General features: G+C 42.2%; 1 protein-coding gene across 1 annotated transcript in view; it reads left to right on the top strand.

The window, feature by feature from the left end:
* Window positions 1–201: 201 nt before the first annotated feature.
* The window catches only part of Kiaa1217 (KIAA1217 ortholog), a 789,026-nt gene continuing 776,284 nt past the window's right edge, over window positions 202–12,943 (top strand). Inside the window, exon 1 of the mRNA XM_057787133.1 lies at window positions 202–691. The gene's annotated coding sequence lies outside the window, so the exon portion shown is untranslated. The remainder of the gene's footprint in view (window positions 692–12,943) is intronic.

Genomic DNA, 12,943 nt, shown 5'->3' with positions numbered 1-12,943 from the left:
CCGCTTTGCCTAGAGCTCGAATTTCGGATCCAGCTGCGGTTCCTATCGGTCCCCAGCCCTGCCGGGCACACGCTCGCGTGTACACACGCACACTCACACTCCCTCGTCCTCGCTCGCGGCACCCCACCCTCCGCCGCTGCCGCTCCTCTGTGGGGCGGGAGGGAGGGCAGGTGACGTCAGGACTGCAGTCCCGAGGAGAGCAGCTAGAGACGGCTGTGCGCTCCTCGTCGCCGAGGATGCTGGAGGCGCACTCGGGCAGCCAAGGCTCCCGTGCACCTCCCTCTCCTCTGCACCCGTGGTCACGATGCGCGCCCGCGAGGGAACCTCGCCAGCCTCCAGGTGAATTGAAAGTCGTCTCCCCGGGAGGACGGAGAGAGTGCTGCAGTCCTGGCATGCACTAAAACTGCAAGTTTGGACAGAAACAGCCCAGCCGAGGAGTAGGGCATACGGTGCCCAAAACAGCATCCCGGGGCTGCTGAAGGTGGCTGAGACTCAAGCTTGCAGCCAGAACTCCGCTCTGGACCCAGACCTTGGGCACGCTTGTCACTGAGAGACCAGTTTTCTCCTCTTGCGCATTTTGCAGCCGCCGCTGGCGTGGGGAATGAGAGCACGGTGGTGACTCCCTGTCGCCCAGAAGCAGCTGCTGGTGGGAGAGCGAGCAGAGGCACGGGGGCGGCAGCCTCGGCCCGAAGTAAGTGCAGCAGAAGTTTGCGTCGGTTCCCTTGCCGCTCCCCCTGAGCGAGTGGGAGGCTTGTCTCCTCCCTCTGGCTCCCGGAAACCCAAAGGGAGACTTTCCAGGAGCCCCTGAATGGGAAAACGATCCTTTGCATAGGGGGCAAGCACCAGCAAGGCAAAAGCAGGATGGAGTTCAGATGCTGGGTGTTAAGGAAGAAGACCCCTAAGTAGGCGGAGTGAATTAGCAGAGACGAGCTGGACTCCGGAGACCTCAGAAAGGGAAGGGTTTCAGGAGAGGGAGGGTGGATGCAGTCACACCTATGCTAGTGACCTTGGTGTGCACCCCTGGAGTGCGGAGCCAAGGGATTAGTGGAGCCTGGAAAGCCCCAGACTAGGAGTCTGCCTGGCTTTCCACTCGGGCTGCGCTGAAGGGCACGCAATCTGTGATACCTGGAGGACTGAGAGAGGAAAAGCTGGTCCCCAAACAACAGTTAGAGGGATGGGACGCCCAGATTCAGGACCTCGGAGATTATTAGATCGAACTGTGTGGTTGGGGCCATCTGAGGCGTTCCTGCCACCACCGAGGCAACATAAATGGAAGGAGGAACAGGGTGTGACGCTACAGTTGATGATAAGTGCTTCTGGAGACGCAGTTGCTAGATTCTGAAATTGGGCAGCTTCTCTGAGGTTGATACGCAGGAGCAGCATGCCTCTGGGCTTCACTCCAAACCCTTTAGGCTCTTTGCAAGGTTCTTGGTTCCTCTGCCCTAGTGTTCTGAGCTGCTACAGACCTGGATGTTACATGGTTTGCTCAAAAACAGAGACCCTCGGCATTTTGCTCACTTGCTTTCTAGAGGGATCATCTCCCTTTGGCGCTCTTTTCTCTGACCGAATTCTCTCAAAGATGTTTTAATTCTTTAACAGACCAAACTTCCAAAGGGTTAAAAAAAAAAAAAGTTCAGAACGATCAGAGGCCTGCAGGGGGCGTGCGCAGGGGAGTTTGCCCACCTCTTCTGAGGGACTATTACATTAAATATGACCAAATGATTTCAGGAAGTCATGTTCTCTAAGAACACGACTATCTTTATCTAGGAAACCAAAATCACACTTGGATTTGATATTGAGAACGATCCTTTCAGGGGAAATAGGGTAGTGAAAATCTCATCTAAGTGAGATCTTTTTCTTTTCTTTTTCTTTTTTTAATTTGTTAAGGCGCACAATCTCATCTACCCATCCATTAACCTAAAACACATTACAGAACCAATTCTTTTCTTTGCGTTGCTTTGAATGCTGGGCAACAGACACGATTGATTATGGTCCCAGCTTACAAGCGATAAAGGAAAAACTTGGGGGAAAATAGATTTTTCATAGTAAGGGGCAGGTGCTGAATTTTAACTCTAGTGACTGACAACCATGCTTACTGGCAGTGTGGCCCAGTGTCAGCTGGATTGTCTCCTTCTTGACGTCTGGGACACTATCAATCAATCATCTTTGATACCCAAAGGCTAATGACATATTGGGTCATCAATAAGTACTACAAATGAATGCATTCGTGGATAGACCCTTCGTAGTTAGAAGCATCCTAAAGGAGAAATACTTACTGGGCAACACAAGAAGAGGAAAGATAATGAGCCAGAGGGGGGAAAGAGAAAAGGCATCTGGAGAGGAGAGGAGGGGGAAAGGAAGGCGGGGTACTAAACATTTGAAGATAACTAACGCATACACACATGGGGGTGGGCGGAGGGCGTACATGTGAATGCACAGGTACAGGTAAGTGTGAAGATGTATACAGAGGCTGGGGCCGGATACTGGATGCCTTCCTCTCTTACTTTTTGCCTTCCTACCTTAAGACATGATCTCTCACAGAAGCAGGCCAGCCAGCTCTCCGGGTTTATTTATCTCTGCCCCCTAATGCTGAGTTACAGGAACACACAGCTATTGGATTTTTTATGTGGATTTGGAGGATTTGAACTCAGGTCCCCATGTTTGCAGAGCAAGCACTTCCACTCACTGAACCATCTCCACAGTCCAAGATGCATGTGCATTTCTTGACAAACAAGTTTTGCTTTTCATTTTTTTCCAATGGAAATCACCAGCATCCAGCTCACTTCTCTCTCTCTCTCTCTCTCTCTCTCTCTCTCTCTCTCTCTCTCTCTTTGCTGAACACTGAGGATATGTCAATTATAAACAACATTCTTAGTGCAAGGTGTCACCATGTGGAGGTCATAAGGCCAGACTTATAGATTATGCTGCTAATATGATTTGGGTGTTCTTAGAGCAGTGAGATAGATTTATGAGAGAGTACAATCATCAAAATAATTCCATTGTGTATCTAATAATATGTGGCTACTTAATATGCACATTTCTATTGCTTGTATTTTAAGCATGTTTCATTTAAATTTGATTACAAGATTTATGCCCATGAAAATTTTATGCATGAAAAATAAACATGCATGTACAAGATTTTCTTCAATTTAATTAATTCAACCCATATTTATTATTGCTGAAATGTAAATTCCAAGGTGAGCAGTGAGTACACCCTCAATTATATTATTTCTATCAGACAACTAAATCTGTATTTTTTTGCTTTAAAAATTTATTTTTAATTATGTGTGTGGGGGGGTATGCACACATGAGTGCATCTGACCTCAGAGGTCAGAAGAGGGCATCAGATTTTATGGGATTGGGATTACAGATGTTTATGAGGCTTCTGATGTGGATGCTGGGAACTGAACTCAGGTCCTATGATTACAAAATGAAGTGTTTTTATATCTATGATTAAATCAGACATTGAAAATTAGAATATCAATGTGAAGTCCTCTTACTTTGGTACCTAATATTTGGTACGTAATGTTATCAACTTAGTGTGCCAACACTGAAAAGAATTTAATTAGTGAACAGAAAAGCACTCTGTATTTTCCATTATTGAGTATTTTGCAGGCATTTTATGCCATTATCAGAGTTCCAGAGAGAACACTGTGGTTGTGAATGATTTATGGGAGTTTAAAGAATTTTATGCAAAAAGTTATATTTTCAAAGTAAATGTAAGAAAGTAGATAAAAATGGTAGCTGAAATTTGGGTTCTTTGGCCAAACCTAAGCTGTTCCTTCTGCCATGGGCACCCAGTATGCATTGTCTTGGGAGCTTGGTTTGTAGAGAGAATGACCACTTAAGCATGTTTTACGGTTTTGGCAAGGTTTGTGCTCTGGGGAAAAAGAAGTGCATTTTGAAAATTTAATTTGGAGCAAGAAGGCTTCTACTCTCATGGGATGGTGGATTACCAAGGTTAAAGCCTAATTTGAAAGAGGATCTACACTCTCCCAGCTCACACTCTGATGCATGAGTTCCTTTTTTTGTCCACTGTAGGTATAGGAAAATATCAGGCCCAAGGGACATCTAGGTTCAGGGAACATCTAAAGGCTTTTCTACTCTTGGATTTCTCCATCATTCTTTCCGGATCAGACTCCCCAGTCGAAGGCTGGTACCTTCCAGCCCCGCACTCAAAGCTTCTACTGCATCGTCAAGTTCTTTAAAGTAACAGAGGACTTGGTGAGAGTTCTATGGCTCCAAGTCTCAACACAAGCCCAGTTTGGAGAACCATGGATCATGTTTGGGTTGGGCTTCCACAGATCTTTTCTATATTAAAGAATCCAAGTCACCAAACTTTCTGAATCATCTGGCCAAACCCTTCATCTGACAGAAACTCCAAGACTAGAAAAGGCTTCCTGCCAGTCTTTCTGTGAGCAGACATAGAATTCCCAGGGAAGAATGGAGCTGACATTCAATTCTCACATAATGCCGGCCTGTGGCCTCTGGTAGAGGCAACCTTGTTCATGGTAAGAACCTCTTTCCCTAGCTATGCAATCATGGGAAAGCTGCTTAAGTTCCGAACACCCCTGTTTCTGTATGTTATTGTCTGCTTTACTTTTGCAGGTTATTAATATATCCATACAGATATGATTTGTAAAGCAGCTATTTACTCTTCTCCCTCTAGAGTCCAGATCATGAATTACAAGGGAAGGAATCAAACATCTTACTCAGTTTACTCAAGATTCTGCTTGACAATAATAGACACTAGAACATTTGAATGACTGGATGGATGGATTAAAGAATAAGGAGACATCACTTAGGTAGAAAAGGAATCTGATCACAACAGCCACACACTTATGCAAATTCCAAATCTGAAATTCTGCTCTTTACTTTGTCACCATCACTTTATGGATAGACAAGAAAGTAGAAGGCCTCTTCCTCAAACTCACGTTTCTGACTGAGCCCTCTCAGTAAGCAGTATTCCCTTTAGTTCTGGTCTCCTGCACCCCAAACTCCTGGAATCATCCTGCTTCTGCCTTTGTTTTGGGCTAGCTTTCAATCTATTGATGTATCCCTCATCCGAACCTTCACGATACATCACAAACCTGAACAATTGTCCCCACTCCCCTTGTCAACGGGCTGGTTCAGGCTTCCGCCAGTTCTCATTACCGCGCTACTCCCTCACTTCTCTTTCTGCTCCAACCTTTCACTGCTTCCCAGTTAGGTGTCTCATAGCCAGAACAACACCACCAACACAGAGGCCAGGTGGCTTCTTTGATTCAATTTTGTTCTTGCAGAAAAAGAAAAAAACAAGCTTCCCCATGAACTCCAGGTTCTACACCTTACTTCCTTCAATGCCTGCAACTTCTACTTCTGCTTCAAGTGCTGTACCTCTCCTACGCTGGCGTTCATCCTGCTCCTATAGCAAAGCTAGCTCCTAGCTAGCAATTTGAACTTGATATTTTTGTCTGGCATGCTCTTCCCCAGATATCTTTTTGTCTCACCCCTTCCAACCTTTTCTCCAGTTACACTTCTCAGTGAGGTTTTTCTTGACTTCTCTACGTAAAATTCCATCTTCTAAGTTTTTACACTTCCCCCACATGTCTCTCAGTTATTGTAACTGTATTTTATTCACTTATTTCCATTTCTCTCCTCTAGCAAAGCATATGTTCTATGAAAGTAAAGTTATGAATCCATTTTGTTCCATTATGTATCTCTGATCCCTAGATGTGGCATAAATAACAGATGATCAGAAGATATTTCTGTAATCAACATGAATACGATGGCAGCTCTGTCATGAGGTATTGTTAAGAGTAAATGAAACAATGCATGTAGAATGTTTAGTAAAGTCTCAAGAAGGTTGAAGCTATATTTTGTCCCTGGATTGAAACTATCACCTTCTGTTGCGATATCCATGCATGTACTCCTTGGGCAGAACAAGGGTTTTCTTCTCCTAAGAATCACAACCTAGTTCTTTTTGTTTTGTTTGTGTTTTGTTTTTCAAGACAGGGTTTCTCTGTAGCATTGGAGCCTGTACTGGAACTAGCTCTTGTAGATCAGGCTGGCCTTGAACTCACAGAGATCTGCCTGTCTCTGTTTTCGGAGTGCAGAGATTAAAGGTGTGAGCCACCATCACCCGGCTCACAACCTAGTTTTTAACAGCAGTGGAAATGGAAGGCTATGGCACTGGTCTCCTGGAGGCTGGAGGTGAGGGTCGTAGACAAAGTGACTTCTGCAGCATAAGTTGTAGTTGTCTGGACTAAGAACGCACATGATGGAAAAAGGAGGGAGGAAGGGTAGAAGGGAGGGAGAGAGAGAGAGCTCTTAAATAAATTGGGTGGCTACATGAGTTTGTTTTACATAATTTTCCTGTCTCTTGCTTTTGGGCCAGATTTTTGCCTTTTTAAAAATATGATTACCACCACATGCTGGCAAATTTTAACTAATAGTTATAAGGCAATATTAACTAAGCAATGAACAGTATGTAAAAATAAAAATAAAATAAATGACCCATAAAAATCCATTTTAAAGGCAAAATTAAAGAAAAACTTGTTGATTGTAAAGTACTATTCCCCAGCTGTGTAAATGCAGGTGATAGAACATTTTAATAGTTCTGCCAGAATATTACAAACAGTATTTATTTTCCTTATGTGTTAAATTTTGGTACCATGTACATTTCCATATAAATTACCATACCAAAATATACAACCTATTTCTACTAGCTCCAGGCAGTCCCACATTAGAAATGGACATAACAGATTTAACTATGTAGATTTATGGTGGGTTTGTTTATTAAAGAAAAATGTTCTGTTGTGCCCGTTTTTTATTCTAGAAATAGAATGAGAGTCTTGGGTGTAGAACGTGTAGGTTGCCAGTTCTGTTCTTAGCAAGCTCTGTGGCCGTGTCCAGTTTGCATTAGTTTAGCATCACTTTTTCTGGAGCCAGAAAACGTTACCACAGCAGCCAAATTACAACAACAACCTTGAACTATATTCACTAGAAATTCATTGTTCAACTGTGAAAGAAATAGGTCTTCATGGGGAATAGAGAAAGGAGGGAGCAAGAGAGATGTAGAGATGGAAAGAGAAAGTAGGGAAGAAAGGAGAGAAAAGATGAGGAGATTTAGATGTGATAGAAACAGAGGCAGAGACAGACAGAGACAAAGACACAGTCACAGGCAGGGATAACTCTATGGTGGAAACACAAATTTTCGTGGAAACAAAAGCAGGGGTAACAACTTTCCAAACAGCTGGTCCATTCAACTTCTTCTGTCCAGTTTGTAAAAACATTTTTTCTGAACATTCCATATGAAGAGTTGTTTAGATTTTTGTCCCTCATGAAAACACTATTCCATGTGAAATTTAGGTTCCCAGTTGCCCTAAGAAAAGCCCATTCAATTCACGGCTAGGCATTATAATAGCATAGTTTATTTTATCATAGGGAAAATAAGCTTAATATTTACTTAATAAAATCCCCCTTTCCCTCCATGTTATTCCATTAATGTCTAGATTGACATTTTTTCTCTTCCCATGTATGTATGCATACAGGCCTGGGGGGGGGGGCTTGTGTGCGTGTGTGTGAAAATTGCATGTGAAACCTGAGATTTCTGTCCTACATCTTCCTCAATCATTTTCCTCCTTATTCAATGAGTCGGGGTCTCTTAATAAAACCCAGAGTTCACCAACATGACTAGTTTCCTTAGCCTGTTGGTTCTGGGGATTGCCTGTTTCACCCTTCCCTGGAATTGTAGATAGGTCACCACGCCCACCTCACGTGGGTTCTGGAGGTCTAGACTCTGGCCCTTATTCTTGTGCAACAAATAGTTTGACCAGTAAGCTATCCTCCAGCTTTCAGCTGGAATTTTTATGACTCTTGATTGTCTCCTTGTTGATTAATTCAATAGCACAGGAGAACATATACATATTCAAGTACACATACACATAAATAAATTGAAATACATGTATTCTAATAGACAGACACTTTGAATAACCTTTACTTGCCGTCTCTTAAAAACAAGCAAACAATATTTTAAGAGTGCAAATAAATATAAAATATATTGAACATTAAAGATTTAGACATAATTGAGAATTAGAATTCTTGAAAAGATGACAGACAGGGTAGTGAATGCCTGTAAACTCACAACTTGGATGCTAAGGCAGGATGATCAAGAATTTGTGACTAACCTTGCTGACACAGAGGGGTAAAGTGAGCTGGAAAAGAGAGAGAAGGGGAAAGGGAGAGAGAGAGAGAAAGAGAGAGGAAGAAGAGGAGAGGAAGAAGAGGAGGAGGAAGAAGAGAAGGGGAGAAGACAGGAGAGGAGAAAATAACCAAGCAAGCCGAGGCCTCCCCATATATGTCCATCAGTGTGCCCTGGGATTTGCAGAGGGAGTGTGGTGCCTTATATTAGCCTCAGAATGCCCTTCTGTACGAAACAGAACCAAGTGCTGAGCTTACTGGAAAGCTGCTGAGAGTTTTGATCCCAGTCTCAGTCTCCTCAGCGTCTAATATCCCTTTGCAGAAGAGAGAAAATAACAGCCAGCCATTTCCTTTTTCTTCCCTCTTCTTTCATCTTCCCTGTCATCTTTATGGCTGCTCTTCCCTTCTACCCTCATTCCTTTGGATCCCTGAATGCCTTCCTTCTAAGCGTGACCAGTCTTCCCCCTAGTGGTGATCTTGAAGCTTTAAGGCTTTCCCTCCATGCCTTGGCGGCAGTGTCCTGTCCATCTCCACCCCATCCGGCTCCCCGCTGGCTCTGCAAGGATCAGTTCCTGCGGATTGTAGAGTCTTCTGGTCAGCACTCATGTTCATAAAGATGGATGGTCCAAGAGAGAAGGTCCAGGTCCTCGATGAAGGTGAAGAACTACCAGAGAGACTGGGACCAACGCCTGTGTCCTGCTAGATCAGGAAACTTCATATCCTCCCCCCACCCCCCGTCTCTCTGGAAGCATCTCAGCTTTGCCCCACACCATTCCACCTGCAAATCCCCAAATCTGCCTTCTGGTTTCCAGGAAGTGCAAAGGCGAAATTTCCATGACTGTCTTTAGCAATGTGTTGAGTACAGTAGAAAAGGCCTGTTTTGTAGCATTTGTAGGTTTCTGGGTGGAGATTTCTCTGGTAACCAATCCCAACAAGTCATAGAGGTTTTAGTTGACTTGTAAAACTCTTAAAAATGTAATTCCTGTAAAGTTACACAAACTGGCTCCGAGGTTTTGCTGTTTTTGTTGTTAACGGTGATTTGAAAGAGAGGCTGAGGCTTTCCCCTGGCCTGACTCCTGCCCTGGAGCTTTCTCTGAGACGGACTGGCAAGTCAACAAGCTTGTTCTGTAGAAGGCTGGAGAGCAAGTGAGCACATTAGACTTTGCAGCCCTCATTTGGCTCTGGCACACATTATTTTTCTCTAATTCAGTCTTTGCGAATGTAGCTGTTCCTCTTAGCTAGAGAACAGTACAAAGACAAACAAGAAAGCCTGGGTTGAGTCTGACATATGACCTGTAGGTCTGGATCTGTTGACTTATGGGATAGTTTGGCAGAGGGAAAGTCTGAATACCAGAGGATTCAGAGGAATAGAAAGAGAGAGGGGGAATATTTCTCTCTGTGTCTGTATGTTTGTATGTGATGTGTCTGGGTATGTATGTCTCTGGGTGCGCGGTGTGTCTGTATGTCTGTGTGTATCTACATTTTGTGTGTGTGGTGTGTCTGTGTATGTCCATATGTGGTGTGTGTGTGTGCATGTGTGTGTAGGAGAGCACATGATTCAGAGAGAATATCCAGACCAAACGCGATGACCCTGAGCGTTGGCAGAGCTTTGGTCTGCCTGTGTGAGCGAGGGCTGTTGTGGAAGAAAGGAGGATGCAGAGAGGGCAAGTTAGTGAAGAACATGAGCACATTAAACTTCTCTTTCACTTCTCTTCTTAAGGGTTTACTGGGGATATTATTCACACAGCGTAAACTCCATCCATGCCAAGATGAAGCCTAATTATTTAGATGTTCCCATAGCATTGTACAACTATCCCACTTCATCTCCCGGAGAAGAAACTCCCACCACCATTAGCCATCAGTCACCCATTAGCAGCCAATTGCTACTTCCTTGTTATCCGGCTTTCTAGTCCCTGGTAATACAATTTTTGTGTACGTAAATGAACCTATTTAGGACAACGCTTATAACTCAAGTCTTATAATATGTGGCAAAGACTTATTAATAATATAGTATGAATGACTATGTTTCATTTTATTACCATGTAGTAGCGTTTTGTATGTGTATAGAAGAATTTATTTATCCATTGCTCAGTTAGTGTTCTGTGTTGTTTCCAGTTAAGACTCTACTAAATAATGCTACAATGAAGCACATGCAAGCCTTCACGTGGCTGCATGTTTTCGTTTCTCTGAGTACTCCATACTTCTTAGAGTTTTGGATAATATCAAATCTATATTTGGTGCTGTGATGAGCTGCCAAATTGCTTTCTGAAACAGCTGCTCAGGTTTCATTTTCTCCATGTCCCAGCCAATGCTTCTTTCTATATTTTTAATCATAGGTATTTTAAAGGGTGTGAAGTAGTGTCATGTGGTTTTAATACACATGGATAATAATGTAAAACATATTTTCATGTTTATTGGATATTTGCTTAAGTTTTTGGAGAACTATTTATTCATTGTTCAGTTTTAAGTTGGGTAACCACTTTATTTTTTAGTTGTGTTCTTTATCTTTTGCCCATACGAATACCTCATCAATCATAAATAATCTATTCCTCTCTTTTGCCTTGTCTTTGCTGATGGTTTAATTTGAAACTCTGAAATTTTGACATTTCAATGAAGTACAGTATATCTATTTTTACTTTTCTTGTATGTGCAAGAAATCCAATTTGGTTAAGTTTTACTCCCATGTTTTCTTCTAGGAGTTTTGTAATTTTAGCTCTTGCTTCATTTAGGTCTACAATCTATCTTGAGTATACATTTTAGAATCTGTTTATCAATTCCTGGAAAAATAGCAAAGGTTTTGGTTGTTGAATTTGTAAATTAATTTTGAAAATCATGCCATTTGTGTGTGTGTATGTGTTGGGAGAGATCATTATATTTATTGAAGGGTAGTGAAGAGAAGTAGGAAATTACATCCATGTCTCTGGATAAAAAGACAGGAAAAGGTGTAAAAAGAGCTTTCCTTCTGGCTTATTTCTATAAGCCAGAAAAGGCAGTGACTACGTGAAGAGACGCGTGCCAGCTTCATGGGCTTTCAGAAATGAGGTGATTTAAGACCTCATGAGTTACTGTAGGGATCTATCCTACTAATATAATTATTTACTTCCATTTTTATTAATTCTTTGAGAATCTCATACAATGTATTCTTACCATATTCACCTCCAGCTGCTCTACTTAATTCCTCAAAGAACCACCCCACTCTCAACCTGAACAACTCTTTGTGTTATTTTGTAAAAAGTAATCTATTAGGCAGTCATGCAATTTTAACAGCCAGTTCTTCCAAAATGCACAGAAATTACCTTCCATTCATCATGATGTTCTTTAATTTTTCCCACATTATATTCATAATAACAATGTAAATCTTACATTAATTTTAAGTATTTTAACATTTTCATTGTAAATTTAATTATTTTTCAATTTTGCTTTTCAATTGTCCACCACTAATATATAAATGTATAATTATTTTACATGTATTGATCTTATACTTTGCCAAACAATTTTTTTAATTTTAATGGCTTTTTTTAGATTTTAATGGGTATTTCCTATGCAAGACCATATTGATTATGTGTTGAGCACTTCCTCTGTTCTTTTTTCTCTTTCTTTTCTTTTACTTTTTCCTTCCTTCCTCTCTCCTTCCCATCTTTCATTCCTCTCTTTCCTTCTTTTGCCTATTTGCTCCAACCACAACTGGGCTATAATAAATATAAATGTCAAGAGAGGACATCCTGTCTTGTTCTTGTCTCTAATGGAACAAAGCATCTGGTCTCCAACCTGAGTTTAATGGACTTTTTTCTCTTCCTGATTTGTTCAGTAGTTTTAGCATAAAATGGTAATGGAATTTGTGCAATGATTTTCTGTGTTTATTGAGATGATCATATGGACTTTGTTCCTTATCTTTTTAATATAGTTTATTACATTAATTGATTTCCTGATGTTAAATCAAACTTCTGTTCTCTGTATAAATTTCACTTGGGTATGTTTGCAATCCTTTATGTATATTGCTGGCTTTAATTTGCTAGCATTTGTTGAGGGTGTTTGTGTCGATATCCACAGAAGGATAATGCTCTTCAAATTTATTTTCTGCCTCAGGGTTGCATTGCTCTGCCTGAAGACATGCGAACAAATGTCTCTACCCCATATAGGGCCACAAAGATGGGCTAAAGAAATAATTCTCTCCAAGTCCAGGTTGGCAAAGCAAGGAGTGTAGTTGGGGGTTACTTACAAGAGCATGAATGAAGACTTAGAAGAGTATGGGTGGCCATAAAGACCCCAGCATAGGGTCCATGCTCCCTAAAGCTCCATAGCTGGAGCCTTACCTTCACTTAGCCTTCTGCCTCCTTTGTATTTCTACAAGAGAGTGCATACCTGGAGCAGGACTGCTTGCTGTTGGGGTGGGCTAGGGGAGCTGATAGAGCAAGAGGCTGAAGAAGGGGGTGAGGGTCGGATGGCCCTCCTTTCATCTATGGGAGTGTCAATACATATAATCTGTGACCATCTCATGGGTCATCACAGCTGCTCTGATTTCAAGGCTACTGCCATGTCATGCCCAGGGGATACAGGACCACAACACTTGAGTACCAGGGTGATGGTGACCTCTCTCCTAGTCTTCATTCTAAGCACTGCTTTTCCAGCCACTTTAGAGACTAGCACAGTTATACGGGGGATTGGAGAGCGGGGAGTAAAGTATTCCTGCCGAATCCTTCACAGCAGCGTGAAAAGAGAGCAAACCCCAAAGACCTTCCATAGAAGACACAAGACTCCTGGC

This window comes from Chionomys nivalis, chromosome 13 (genome assembly GCF_950005125.1).
Source record: "Chionomys nivalis chromosome 13, mChiNiv1.1, whole genome shotgun sequence".
Classification (NCBI taxonomy): domain Eukaryota; kingdom Metazoa; phylum Chordata; class Mammalia; order Rodentia; family Cricetidae; genus Chionomys; species Chionomys nivalis.
This window is presented reverse-complemented; position numbering and strand designations above follow the sequence as displayed.